Raw genomic sequence first — 14,092 nt, 5'->3', positions numbered from 1 at the left:
TGTTAATTCCAGGATTTGCCAGCTAAACATGCTTGCTAAACAACTGTTCTGTTTCTCTAATTTTCTCTCACTCTCTTTTCTCCCTACCACTCTACACTTCTGCCTCTCAACATGTGTCAAGACAGACCAGCTTCATATTTAACTTCTCTTCGACCAAACCAATGTTCAGGCGTTTTTTATTCTATTTTTGTGATCAGTCTAAGATAAATCTAATTCATCAGAGGCAACACTTATTAGAACACTGATGTTATTGATGTGTACTTCCATCTTACATTTCTTGAATGATGATGTTGTTCAGAAAAATACTTCTGCAACTGAATTCACTTTAGCTAGGATGACCAGACATCACGCGTCCCACTAATTTTCATCAGAATCATGAAACGAACAATATGATTGAAGGTCAAGTGCGCATAGAATTCATCTGACTTAGCCAGTGTAAGCACAGCATTTTGAAAATTGCTTTTGTCTGAAAATTGCTTTCTTTCTGTCTTGGTGTACATGAGTATACTTTTAAGGAATCCTCTTCGTGAATTTGAACATTCATTTTGAAAAAAAAATGCATGATGTAGACAGTTTTAATTTTAGCTATAAAATAAGGAAGACAAAAAAATTTGGATAGACTGTATTTTATTACTTTTCATTAGATCATCTTTTAAAAATGTCTTTATTATTTAAATAATTCTATTAATATAGGAATGCAATATTTTTTAAGCAAGTCAGAAAACTAATTCTGCCTGAGGCAACTCTACAATTAAAGTGAGAGAAGATAATATCCCCGTTTTTCTGTCTTTACGTTTGCCTTTATGTTAGCAATACTAATAAACCTCACATGTTTAGGGTGAAAAATTGATTTGAGCCTTTCTGCATTTACTGCTGTGTTTTTTCTCCTGCCCCCTACCCCTAAGGATTTGTAAGTTTAATTTGCCATCGATTCTTTAATGATTATGGTAGCTACACTAGAGAAACTCGTGTTTATCTTCATCATGCCCTGTGGATAGAACATTAGGTTTATTTTTGTACATAGCTGCTTTTTCATCATTTTGATAACATAGTCTAGCCAGCAGTTGACAACCATCTTACTGTTTTATTGATTTTATATTTTGAAATCTTGAAAAGCATTTATGAATTCTAAGAATGCACTATATTAAAAATATCTAATCCCAAAGTCATATAATTATTGCTTTAAACCGTGTTAAAGTACTGGCTTTAACATGCTGAACAGATGTCAAAGATTAAGTAGAACTTTTAATAATTATTAGGTTGACTCTTTTCAGGCTTCATCTAGTACTTTATTTGAAGATGTCAATCAGTATTTTGACTACTTCACATGCAGAGTTATAAAAGCCATCTTATACTTCAGATTCTCATTTTGTAGCGATAAAATAATTATTTATCCTTTCCTTGTGATGACTTTCCTAAGATGATAATACAGTAAAACCTAAAGTACGCAGAATATGTCTCCCAGCCCTGAATTCCAGCACCTGCTCTGGTGGAGGTGGCAGTGGACTGAAGTGGATTGTGAGAGTCCTTGGTTGTAAACAGGTATAGTCCTGGCTTTCTCGAATGCTGGGTGTGCCAGCAGTGAAGTTGTCACATGGACAGGCTCAGGACCTCTGGTTATCTAGGATGTTGCAGGCAGTGGAATTAGCTGTTGTTTTCTCCTTCCTGGAAGCAGGGTTGTTTTGTTATGAGTTGCTGCAATGGCCTGAGTTTGTTGGCCTCCTGCCAGGAGGAGGTTCTTTCAAAAGAGCACCAGCTGAGGTTGTAGTAGGGGGATCTAAGCTTGCCCCAAAATCTCAGGTGATGGAGGGGGCCATAGAGCTCCCAAGAGTTTATGTCTTTTGTATTGAGCTACCAGGGCTGGTAGAGAGGGTTAGGCAGGTCTGGGCTCAGACTCTCCTTGGGTGAGGCTTGCTGCAGCCACTGTGCGGTGGGGGAGGTGGTAAAAATTGAAATAAAATAAATTAAATAATAAAGTACACAGAATAGGATGGTAAGGTTTATTTTTGCTGATATTTGGTATTACTTTTTAAAGTTTTTTCAATGTAATTGATTAGCAATCAATTACATTGCAATGTATTTAAACACAGTGAAATGTACAAGACAACCAGAAGTTAAAAGTTTTGGAAGTCTAGGAGTACAGCATAACGTTAGCTCTATTTGCCAAAATGCTACTTTTCCTGAATTTGGTGTAGGTTGAAGGATAAGATTCTAAAAGGATGTGTGTTTCAGATTACTTATTTTTTTGACTGTATTATTAATCAATAACATATCTGTCTACATGAGACTAATAGATGTACTATTTTAAGTGTGCTTACAGATTATGTTTAAAAAAATGTCTTTGACTCTTTATCTGACCTCGATCAGGTACTTAAGTACAACGTGGACATAAAAGAAGAATCTCAAATTACCACATTTGTGATATACAGCCTGAGGTTTATCACTATTCCCAGTTTCTTCAAAGTGTGTTTAAAATTTTCTGTATCCTGAAAGTGTGATGAGAATTAATTAGTCTTTCATGAAATGAACGGAAGCTTAATTGGAAATAAGGCCCATGATCTGTCCAAATAAAACAGCTGTGGTTCATAATGTAGCTGTGCCTACATATAAGGAATCTTCAAGAAATGAGGTGACAAATTAGAGAATCTTGCACATATCCTTACTTCTGCAACTCCTGCTAAACTCTGTTGCCCAGTTTTCAAGATGTGTCTTTGCCTTGTCATCACTCCTATACTTTCTATTCATATATTTTATTCTCAGTCTTAATTTTAAACTGATTTTCCAACAGTCTTTTGTTCCTAGTCGCCTTTCTTGCCTCATTTTATAAAACAAATCCAAGTATATAAGTGAAGTCAGAAAGTTAGTACTGATGCTTTCAGTCAAGGATGTAATAGTTTGGAGTTTAGCATAATTTAAACAGACTAAAGGTATAACATTTGCCTGTTTCTGTGAGGAAAGAGTTTCCTAAATACATGTGAAGTACTTAAGCTAAATGTAACATAAACAAATTATAGGCTTTTTAATATATGAAAAATAATAGGATATTTTAATTAAGTCAGATTTAAAACTGTGCTTTATGTACTCTATTTTATGTGTATGCCATTTTAAAATAATATACTTATTATAGGAGGTTTGAAATACTCAAAGTTGAAAAGAGTTTGGTAGTAATTTGTCCAGTTCGCCTTGTCTATTTGAAAGCATTAATCCTGCATTTTTAGAAGGTATTATACCCTTCTGGCTTTTTAAATTTCAAGTGAAACGCATGAAATGCACTTCCAATTAAACAGAAGCAGTAGCAAATTATCAGTAGAGTTAACTGTGGACTTATACACACATTATTATCTACAGAACTCTAGAGTAGGTGTAAATTAGTCAGTCATTTATAATACACACACACACACATACACACGTGCGTGCACACAGGCACACACACACTTCCTATTAAGTTTTCCATTTCCTAGCTTTAGATTTTGGAAACAGTATGACATATGTATTTTTTTAACTTTCAGTGTTCTTGTTTCTCACCAAACTGTTGCCTTTCTTTTGCAGTATAGTTAATGTTTATTTCTACTTTTTTCCCCACCAATTAGACTTGTATGTAAGATTCTATTCACCATACATACTATAATATAGTAAGAATCATCTACATGGCTTCCTTATCTGGAGTCACTTTAATCTCCAAGTTATGCAATGTGTGCTGAGCTTCATCTTCCCATATGCCATTAACCACTGACAAGAAAAAGCTTGGAATTTAGTCTTGCATTCAATACCGTCTAATTCTCTGACATTTTGCCATTGTTGTGAGAAACATAGTAGAGTTGGTTCCAATCTACTTTATTTGTTAACTGTATATTTTCTTGCAGACGAGTTACTTAAAGATTCTGAACTTGCATCCTCATATGACAGATAATATATTATGACTTACTTTCCTAATAATAATTAATACATAATACATTAATAAATTAATACATAGGTAAACTGTGAAGTGCTACATATACACCACATATTATTTATTTTTACCTTTACACAAAAGCCTTCCATGTAGCCTCAATTAGGTCCACATCACACATACCCTCATTGAATATCTTTACCCAATGCTGGACTTGTGCAACTTCAGCAGAGCCTTTGGAGCCAGCTCAAACCTGATCCTCTTTCCACCTTCACTACTCCCGTGTGTCACCAACTTAATCCCTTTTATTTTGGTCATTCATGTGTAATAAATTATTTACTCCTCTGACATGAAGATAATATATTTATTTCACACATATTTGACTTTCCACTGCCTGGCACAGAGCTCTCCATAGATTAGCTGTTCAAAAATATTTATTATTCATGTATTTATAACTCTCCTAAAACCTAAACTTTGCATTCTTACTTTTCACAAAACTCTAGAACGTTACAAAGATTGATTTAAATAGAGATTGATTTTGGGTGATTGATTTTCCTTCATGAGCTCCATGACTACAGTCCTATTTGGGTAGACTAAGCTGTATCTCATATGTGAAGAGGAAGAATATCTCCTTTACCAATGTGTAGGTTGCTGAGTGATTCATCTGTTACGTGCAAAATCCACAATGAGGCTGACCTTTTCTTGTTGTTTATCTCACAAAGACAGGCAATCTTTAGGCATAGCAATTTACCCTACAAGCCACAGTTATTCTCTTTATTAAGACTAAGACAGAGGCCAAGTCCAGTGGCTCATGCTTGTAATCCCAACACTTCCAGAGGCCAAATCAGGAGGATCTTGAGGCCAGAAGTTCGAGACCATCTTGGGCAACATAGACAGGCTCTGTATCGACAAAAACAAAAACAAAAACAAAAAAAAGTAAAAAGTAAAAAGAGAAGAAAGCCAAGTGTGGTGGTGCACACCTGTAGTCCTAGCTGCTTAGGAGGCTGAGACACGTCTCAGGAGGATCTCAGAGGCACTGGAGTTAAAGGTTGCAATAGTTTGGTTTTGCAGAGCACTTTTTCTTTTTACCTGGAAATGAAGACAAAAGAGAGTAGGGTGACTTAAAGGAAAGCCAATTTTGGTTCATAACAAGGAAAACCTTTAACAGTTACTGTCCTTCCAAATATGTAAGAAAAGAGCCACCTAGGCTGAAGAGTTTCAGAAGAGGAAATAGGTGTTGTGCACTGATAAATTTAGGAAATGTAGGTGTTCTCTTATGTAATATGAAATTTGTGCTCAAATAAATGCTTTTGACTTTGTGGAAATATGCATTAACCTAAATTAATTATATATGAAACTTCTTTTACCTTCTAAGAAATTTTATTAATAATCTATGGAACAAGATTCTCCTAAAATATATTTTGAAACATTTCTTTGAGAAAATCACCCTCCTATTAGCAGGGGATGGATCAGCATATTAGTAAATATATTACTAGAAAATAAAACTTAGCAACACATGCATATGTGTGCATATGTGCATATAACTAATATGTTCTATATATGTATAGAACATATTAGTTCTTAAAATTAAGACCCCAGTGGAAAAGATCTATATCTTGATTGTGGTGGAGTTTGCACCGTTCTATACATTTGTCAAAATTGAACTGCACCCTTAAAATGAGATTATCTTATAAATATATTACCTTTCAATAAAGTTCATTAAAATAATCCAAGCCTCTAATTTCTTGCAAATTAGACCTAAGCCAATACTATTCTAATATGAATCAATGTGCAAATACAAATACACAATTGATTCTGTCATTACCCTGGAGGAATTTCACTGGATGCTATTTGAAGTTGGTGATAATGTTGATGTCAACATTAGTAGATACCAGGAAACAGAGCAGGCATTTTTATAAGCACTCTACGCACATCTAACCTAATGATGTGGCTATTATTCTTCTTCACATTCTACACTTCAGAAAGACAAGACTAAGAGAGTTTAAATTGTTTGATATAAGTCAAACAATTATCTGGTGAGCTAGGATTCATGGTGGAACAATTTGAATTTACATTCTATGATTCTAAAACACTGGTTATATTACTTCCATACACTTATAACTTACAAGTACATTATATTTTTAGGCATTTAAATTACCCTAAACAATTTGGTAATCACATATTTTCAAAAACGTATGTTGTAAGTCTTTGTCTTTTCTCATATAGTGTTAGTTTTCTTAATTCAAAGCCATATGTATATACATTCTTAGTATTTTTAAAATAGGCACTTTATGTACACATCCATGGGAAATGTGTTCATATGGCATTCAAAGGTGTTGTGCTTTTTCTTGTTGGATTAACTATTTTTAATACTGAGAGAACATACAAATGCGGTTATATCACATTCTTCACTAAAATCAATTATCTTATTGATAATATGTCAAAAGGTGTGGTTTTAAGTAGGGGTGAGTGTGTTTGCTAATAAGGTTATATACTAACTTAGGGGGCTTTCATATTGAGAGAGGATTCTTAAAGACCAAAAATTCAAGGTATTGAGAAATAATTGATCATTTCTACTTTATTAAAATTGAAAATTTCTACTCTGAAAGACACTGTCAAGAGAAAAATAAGACAAGCCACACACTGGAAGAAAATATTTGCAAAAGATGTATCTGATAAAATACTGTTATTCAAAACATACAATAAAAGTAAACAAAACAATAGGCCAGGTGCAGTGGCTCATACCTGTAATCCCAGCAGTTTGGGAGGCCAAAGCGGGCAGATCCCTTGTGCTCAGGAGTTCAAGATCAGCCTGGGCAACACGGTAAAATCCTGTCTCTACAAAAAAATAGCCAGGCGTTGTGGTGAATTTCTGTTGTCACAGCTACTCGAGAGGCTGAGCTGGGAGGATTACTTGAGCCTGGGAGGCGGAGGTTGCAGTGAGCCAAGATAGCACCACTGTACTCCAGTCTGGGTGACAGAGCAAGGCACTATCTCAAAAAACAAAAACAAGCAAAAAAAAAAAAAATTTTTAAACTCAACAATGAGAAAAAAGACTTAACCAATACCTCACCAAAGATGATTATGAGATGATAAGTAAGCCACTAAAAAGATGTTTCACATCATATGCCAACAAGGATATGTAAATTTAAAACACTATGTACCATTGCATGCCTACTAGAATGGCCAAAACCTAGAACACTGGCAACACCAGCTGCTAGCAAGGACGTTGAGCAACAAGAAATCTTACCCATTACTGGCTGAAAGACAAATGCTGTAACAACTTTGAAAGACAATTTGTTCTTTTGGCTTAGGATTGACTTGGTGATGCGGGCTCTTTTTTGGTTCCATAGGAACTTTAAAGTAGTTTTTTCCAATTCTGTGAAGAAAGTCATTGGTAACTTGATGGGGATGGCATTGAATCTGTAAATTACCTTGGGAAGGATGGCCATTTTCATGATATTGATTCTTCCTACCCATGAGCGTGGAATGTTCTTCCATTTGTTTGTATCCTCTTTTATTTCCTTGAGCAGTGGTTTGTAGTTCTCCTTGAAGAGGTCCTTCACATCCCTTGTAAGTTGGATTCCTAGGTATTTTATTCTCTTTGAAGCAATTGTGAATGGGAGTTCACTCATGATTTGGCTCTCTGTTTGTCTGTTATTGATGTATAAGAATGCTTGTGATTTTTGTACATTGATTTTGTATCCTGAGACTTTGCTGAAGTTGCTTATCAGCTTAAGGAGATTTTGGGCTGAGACAATGGGGTTTTCTAGATATACTATCATGTCATCTGCAAACAGGGACAATTTGACTTCCTCTTTTCCTAATTGAATACTCTTGATTTCCTTCTCTTGCCTAATTGCCCTGGCCAGAACTTCCAACACTATGTTGAATAGAAGTGGTGAGAGAGGGCATCCCTGTCTTGTGCCAGTTTTCAAAGGGAATGCTTCCAGTTTTTGCCCCTTCAGTATGATATTGGCTGTGGGTTTGTCATAAATAGCTCTTATTATTTTGAGATACGACCCATCAATACCTAATTTATTGAGAGTTTTTAGCATGAAGGGTTGTTGAATTTTGTCAAAGGCCTTTTCTGCATATATTGAGATAATCATGTGGTTTTTGACTTTGGTTCTGTTTATATGCTGGATTACATTTATTGATTTGCGTATATTGAACCAGCCTTGCATCCCAGGGATGAAGCCCACTTGATCATGGTGGATAAGCTTTCTGATGTGCTGCTGGATTCTGTTTGCCAGTATTTTATTGAGGATTTTTGCATCAATGTTCATCAAGGATATTGGTCTAAAATTCTCTTTTTTTGTTGTGTCTCTGCCAGGCTTTGGTATCAGGATGATGCTGGCCTTATAAAATGAGTTAGGGAGGATTCCCTCTTTTTCTATTGATTGGAATCGTTTCAGAAGGAATGGTACCAGCTCCTCCTTGTACCTCTGGTAGAATTCGGCTGTGAACCCATCTGGTCCTGGACTTTTTTTGGTTGGTAAGTTATTGATTATTGCCACAATTTCAGCTCCTGTTATTGGTCTATTCAGAGATTCAACTTCTTCCTGGTTTAGTCTTGGGAGGGTGTATGTGTCGAGGAATTTATCCATTTCTTCTAGATTTTCTAGTTTATTTGCATAGAGGTGTTTGTAATATTCTCTGATGGTAGTTTGTATTTCTGTGGGATCGGTGGTGATATCCCCTTTATCATTTTTTATTGCATCTATTTGATTCTTCTCTCTTTTTTTCTTTATTAATCTTGCTAGCGGTCTATCAATTTTGTTGATCCTTTCAAAAAACCAGCTCCTGGATTCATTTATTTTTTGAAGGGTTTTTTGTGTCTCTATTTCCTTCAGTTCTGCTCTGATTTTAGTTATTTCTTGCCTTCTGCTAGCTTTTGAATGTGTTTGCTCTTGCTTTTCTAGTTCTTTTAATTGTGATGTTAGGGTGTCAATTTTGGATCTTTCCTGCTTTCTCTTGTGGGCATTTAGTGCTATAAATTTCCCTCTACACACTGCTTTGAATGCATCCCAGAGATTCTGGTATGTTGTGTCTTGGTTCTCGTTGGTTTCAAAAAACATCTTTATTTCTGCCTTCATTTCGTTATGTACCCAGCAGTCATTCAGGAGCAGGTTGTTCAGTTTCCACGTAGTTGAGTGGTTTTGAGTGAGATTCTTAATCCTGAGTTCCAGCTTGATTGCACTGTGATCTGAGAGATAGTTTGTTATAATTTCTGCTCTTTCACATTTATTGAGGAGAGCTTTACTTCCAAGTATATGGTCAATTTTGGAATAGTTTGTGGTGTGGTGCTGAAAAAAACGTATATTCTGTTGATTTGGGGTGGAGAGTTCTGTAGATGTCTATTAGGTCTGCTTGGTGCAGAGCTGAGTTCAATTCCTGGGTATCCTTGTTGATTTTCTGTTTCGTTGATCTGTCTAATGTTGACAGTGGGGTGTTAAAGTCTCCCATTATTAATGTGTGGGAGTCTGCATCACGCTACCTGACTTCAAACTATACTACAAGGCTACAGTAACCAAAACAGCATGGTACTGGTACCAAAACAGAGATATAGATCAATGGAGCAGAACAGAGCCGTCAGAAATAATGCCACATATCTACAACCATCTGATCTTTGACAAACCTGACAAAAACAAGAAATGGGGAAAGGATTCCCTATTTAATAAATGGTGCTGGGAAAACTGGCTAGCCATATGTACAAAGCTGAAACTGGATCCCTTCCTTATACCTTATACAAAAATAAATTCAAGATGGATTAAAGACTTAAATGTTAGACCTAAAACCATAAAAACCCTAGAAGAAAACCTAGGCAATACCATTCAGGACATAGGCATGGGCAAGGACTTCATGTCTAAAACACCAAAAGCAATGGCAACAAAAGCCAAAATTGACAAATGGGATCTAATTAAACTAAAGAGCTTCTGCACAGCAAAGGAAACTACCATCAGAATGAACAGGCAACCTACAAAATGGGAGAAAATTTTCGCAACCTACTCATCTGACAAAGGGCTAATATCCAGAATCTACAATGAACTCCAACAAATTTACAAGAAAAAAACAAACAACCCCATCAAAAAGTGGGCGAAGGACATGAACAGACACTTCTCAAAAGAAGACATTTATGCAGCCAAAAAACACATGAAAAAATGCTCACCATCACTGGCCATCAGAGAAATGCAAATCAAAACCACAATGAGATACCATCTCACACCAGTTAGAATGGCAATCATTAAAAAGTCAGGAAACAACAGGTGCTGGAGAGGATGTGGAGAAATAGGAACACTTTTACACTGTTGGTGGGACTGTAAACTAGTTCAACCCTTGTGGAAGTCAGTGTGGCGATTCCTCAGGGATCTAGAACTAGAAATTCCATTTGACCCAGCCATCCCATTACTGGGTATATACCCAAAGGACTATAAATCATGCTGCTATAAAGACACATGCACACGTATGTTTATTGCGGCATTATTCACAATAGCAAAGACTTGGAACCAACCCAAATGTCCAACAATGATAGACTGGATTAAGAAAATGTGGCACATATACACCATGGAATACTATGCAGCCATAAAAAATGATGAGTTCACGTCCTTTGTAGGGACATGGATGAAATTGGAAATCATCATTCTCAGTAAACTATCACAAGAACAAAAAACCAAACACCGCATATTCTCACTCATAGGTGGGAACTGAACAATGAGAACACATGGACACAGGAAGGGGAACATCACACTCTGGGGACTGTTGTGGGGTGGGGGGAGGGGGGAGGGATAGCATTGGGAGATATACCTAATGCTAGATGACGAGTGGGTGGGTGCAGCACACCAGCATGGCACATGTATACATATGTAACTTAACTGCACGTTGCGCACATGTACCATAGAGCCTAAAGTATAATAATAATAATAATAATAATAATAATAATAAAAAGAAAAAAAAATTAGCAAACCAAATCTTGAAATATATAAAAAGATAGTGGATTATGACAAAATTGTGTTTATCCAAAGAATTCAAGATTGGTTTAGCAGTATAAAATCAATATTCTTTACCATACTAACAGGGTAAAGGGGAAAAACACATGATAAGCTCAATAAATGCAGAAAACGTGCTCAAAAAAAAAAAAAAAAGAAACTCAAAAAGACATATTATGAAAGAAAAAACTTTCTAAAGTATATATTTCAATGTATTTGTGTCAGAATAAAATCAATGCACAGTGATAAATTAGAATATATGTAATATCTGTGTGTATACATATATAACACATATATAGGCATCAAAAAGAAGTAGGTTAATTTGTGATTCACATTATTTATTCTGTCTGAATCTCAGTTTCCTCATTTGTGAAAGAGGGATGACAATTTCTAACCTTATAGAATTTACATTAGGTTAAATATTATAATGTGTGTTTGTGCATATGTGTGTATGTATATACTAGTTGGATACCATGCTAAATGTTGATTAAATTACTTATTCTCCAACCAAAAAAAAAAAAAAAAAGAAAGACAGTTTGACAGTTTCTTGCAATAATAAGCATTGTCTTACCATATAATCGAACAATCACACTTTTTATTATTTACCCAGCTGTGTTTAAAACTCATCTCCACACAAAAACCTGCAAATGGATATTTATTCCAGCTTTATTCATAATTGCCACAATTTGGAAGAAATCAAGATGTCCTTCAATAGGTAAATGGATAAATAAACCATGGTACGTCCAGACAATGGAATGTTTTTCAGTGCTGAAAAGACATTAGCTATCAAGACATGAAAAGAAAAACACATGGAGGACACTTAAATTTATATGAATTACTAAGCGAAAGATGTATGTAGCCAATTTTAAAAGGCTGTATACTCTATGTTTATGTCTATATGGCATTCCAAGAAAGGCAGAACTATGGAGATAACAAACAGATCAGCAGTTTCTAGGGGTTCAGAAGGGGGAGGGATGAATAGATGAAGCACAAAGGATTTTTAGGGCAGTGAAACTATTCTGTATGATACTATGATGTTTGATATGTGTCATATACATTTGTTCAAACCAATAAAATCCACAACACCAAGAGTAAACCTTAATGTAAACTATGGATTTTGGGTGATAATGGTGTATCAATGCAGGTTGATCAATTGTAACAAATGCATCATTCTGGTGGGGGTTGCCAATGGGAGAGGCTATGCAAGGGCAGGGAATGGAATAGTTTCAGGGAATGGAATAGTGTCAGGGAAGGAAGTGACTGAGAAATCTCTGTACCTTCCACTCAATTTTTCTCTAAACCTAAAGCTACTGTAAAAGGTAAAATCTATTAAAAGCAAACCAAAACTTCAAAGTACTGAAATGATGTGTACAATGGCTAATAATGCAATTCCCATTTCTGATTCATAATTTCTGATTTGTGGGTACTACCTTAAAAATCATATTATGGTTTTAGCCACTTACTACATAAATTCACCGAACTAGTCCTAGATCATGAAAATTTATTTGAGGAATATTAATCGTAATACCTTACAGATATTTGAAATAATATCTGCCTGTTGAATAATATAACTTGGGGGAATTCAATCAACTATAATAAGTGTTTGTACTTTCAGGTTTATTTTCTTTTAATTATTGCATTCTTTTTAAGGTGAAATGTGCATGTTTGATTAGGCTCTTTATTTTATCAATACAAATAAGCTATATATAGCTATTAATAAATGACAATTAAAATGTAATTAGCCACAGATACAAAAATCTCATTTTCAATTAATGTACTATAAAATATCATTTAACAAATATAATCCTTCTAAATTTTTAGGTAATAAGCAAGTTCTAAATAGCCTTGAGATTCATACATGTTTTTATTTACATCAAGAGCTAAGACACAACTGTTTATACACATTTAAGAAATCAGAGGTCTAGGGTTTTTTCCAAACAGGAGTCTATGTCTAGGACACTCAGTAATCAATTAGAGAGAAGAGGAATCTGAGAAACTCCTTAGGCAAGCAGAAAACAAGAAGATAGGGCAACTGTTATATCAAAAGCCAGCCAAGCAGAAATGACCAGTACACAATATACTTATACATTTTCTCTGGAGGAACAAATCATTTATACTTCACTGAGAAATGTGATCATAAGCCAAAACATTCAAGGGATAACTCTGTAAAAGAGCTTTTGGACAAACTAATAACTGTATAGTATGGATTAAAGAGTAAAAATATTAATCTAGGTTTATAATGTAGTTATATAATATAAGTGATGAGTGATATACTAGGGTAAGGAGAGTTACAAGAACATTAACCCCAAGACAAAGAAGTGAGGCAATAAATATGAAACTACAGTAACAAAGCATATTTTTTGAGGCAAGTTTCTAGCTCAGATCAAAGTTGCTTACAGAAAAATTTAGAGAGAGGAAATAATCTCCAAATATCTCAAGTAAAGTCAGGTGATTATAGCTGTCTGGCAAGAGGATTAGACAGCTTTGCTAGGAGAAAACTTAGCAATTAACTCTGCATTGATAAGTCATCCAATAAGGACAGCTCAACTCAAATAGACAAATTAAAATAGCTATGTCCAGTTAACCTACAGCAATAATTTAGTAACCTTTTTTCAATTTGTTATTCTGAGTGTCACAAAAATAACTGTTAGAACTTCATTGGGGTGGACAAATTACTTTTTATATAGTACTAGGTTTGTTTATCTATTTTTGACTAAATAGTAAAACTATTGTTAAAAGATTAAGTCTTTCCACTTCCCAACTCTCAAATCTAAAATTTGCCAAGTACTGCCAAGTATACTTGTCTATTCCTACCAGAGTTATCTTCTAAATTATTTAGATCATTTTATAATCTATTATTAAAATCTCAGTGGCTCCTCATTACCTACATTACTTGCCAAATTTTATTTTTTAAGTTCCCTATCACATTATATTCTGGCAAACCCCATCATCCAGCCAAACAACTACTCTCCTTATAGTAGCCTAAATATGTCATTATATCATGGGAATAGATCTATATCTATTTATCTATCATCTATCTACCTATCTACGATAAAATTGATATATAAATAAATATACCATGAAATTTATGTATATACATACCATCTTACTTTGAAAATTTGGTTATATTGTTATCCCTAAATAGTATTGTTTTATTTTCCACTTATTGGATATTATCTCGTATCTCAAAATGCCACTTCTTCCATTTAAGCTT

General features: G+C 34.7%; 1 protein-coding gene across 4 annotated transcripts in view; it reads left to right on the top strand.

Annotated features, from left to right (window-relative positions):
• ROBO1 (roundabout guidance receptor 1) overlaps positions 1–14,092 on the top strand; it is a 1,183,344-nt gene that overhangs the window by 177,629 nt on the left and 991,623 nt on the right. The gene's annotated exons all lie outside the window — the stretch shown is intronic.

Source organism: Pongo abelii, chromosome 2 (assembly GCF_028885655.2).
Source record: "Pongo abelii isolate AG06213 chromosome 2, NHGRI_mPonAbe1-v2.0_pri, whole genome shotgun sequence".
NCBI lineage: Eukaryota > Metazoa > Chordata > Mammalia > Primates > Hominidae > Pongo > Pongo abelii.
This window is presented reverse-complemented; position numbering and strand designations above follow the sequence as displayed.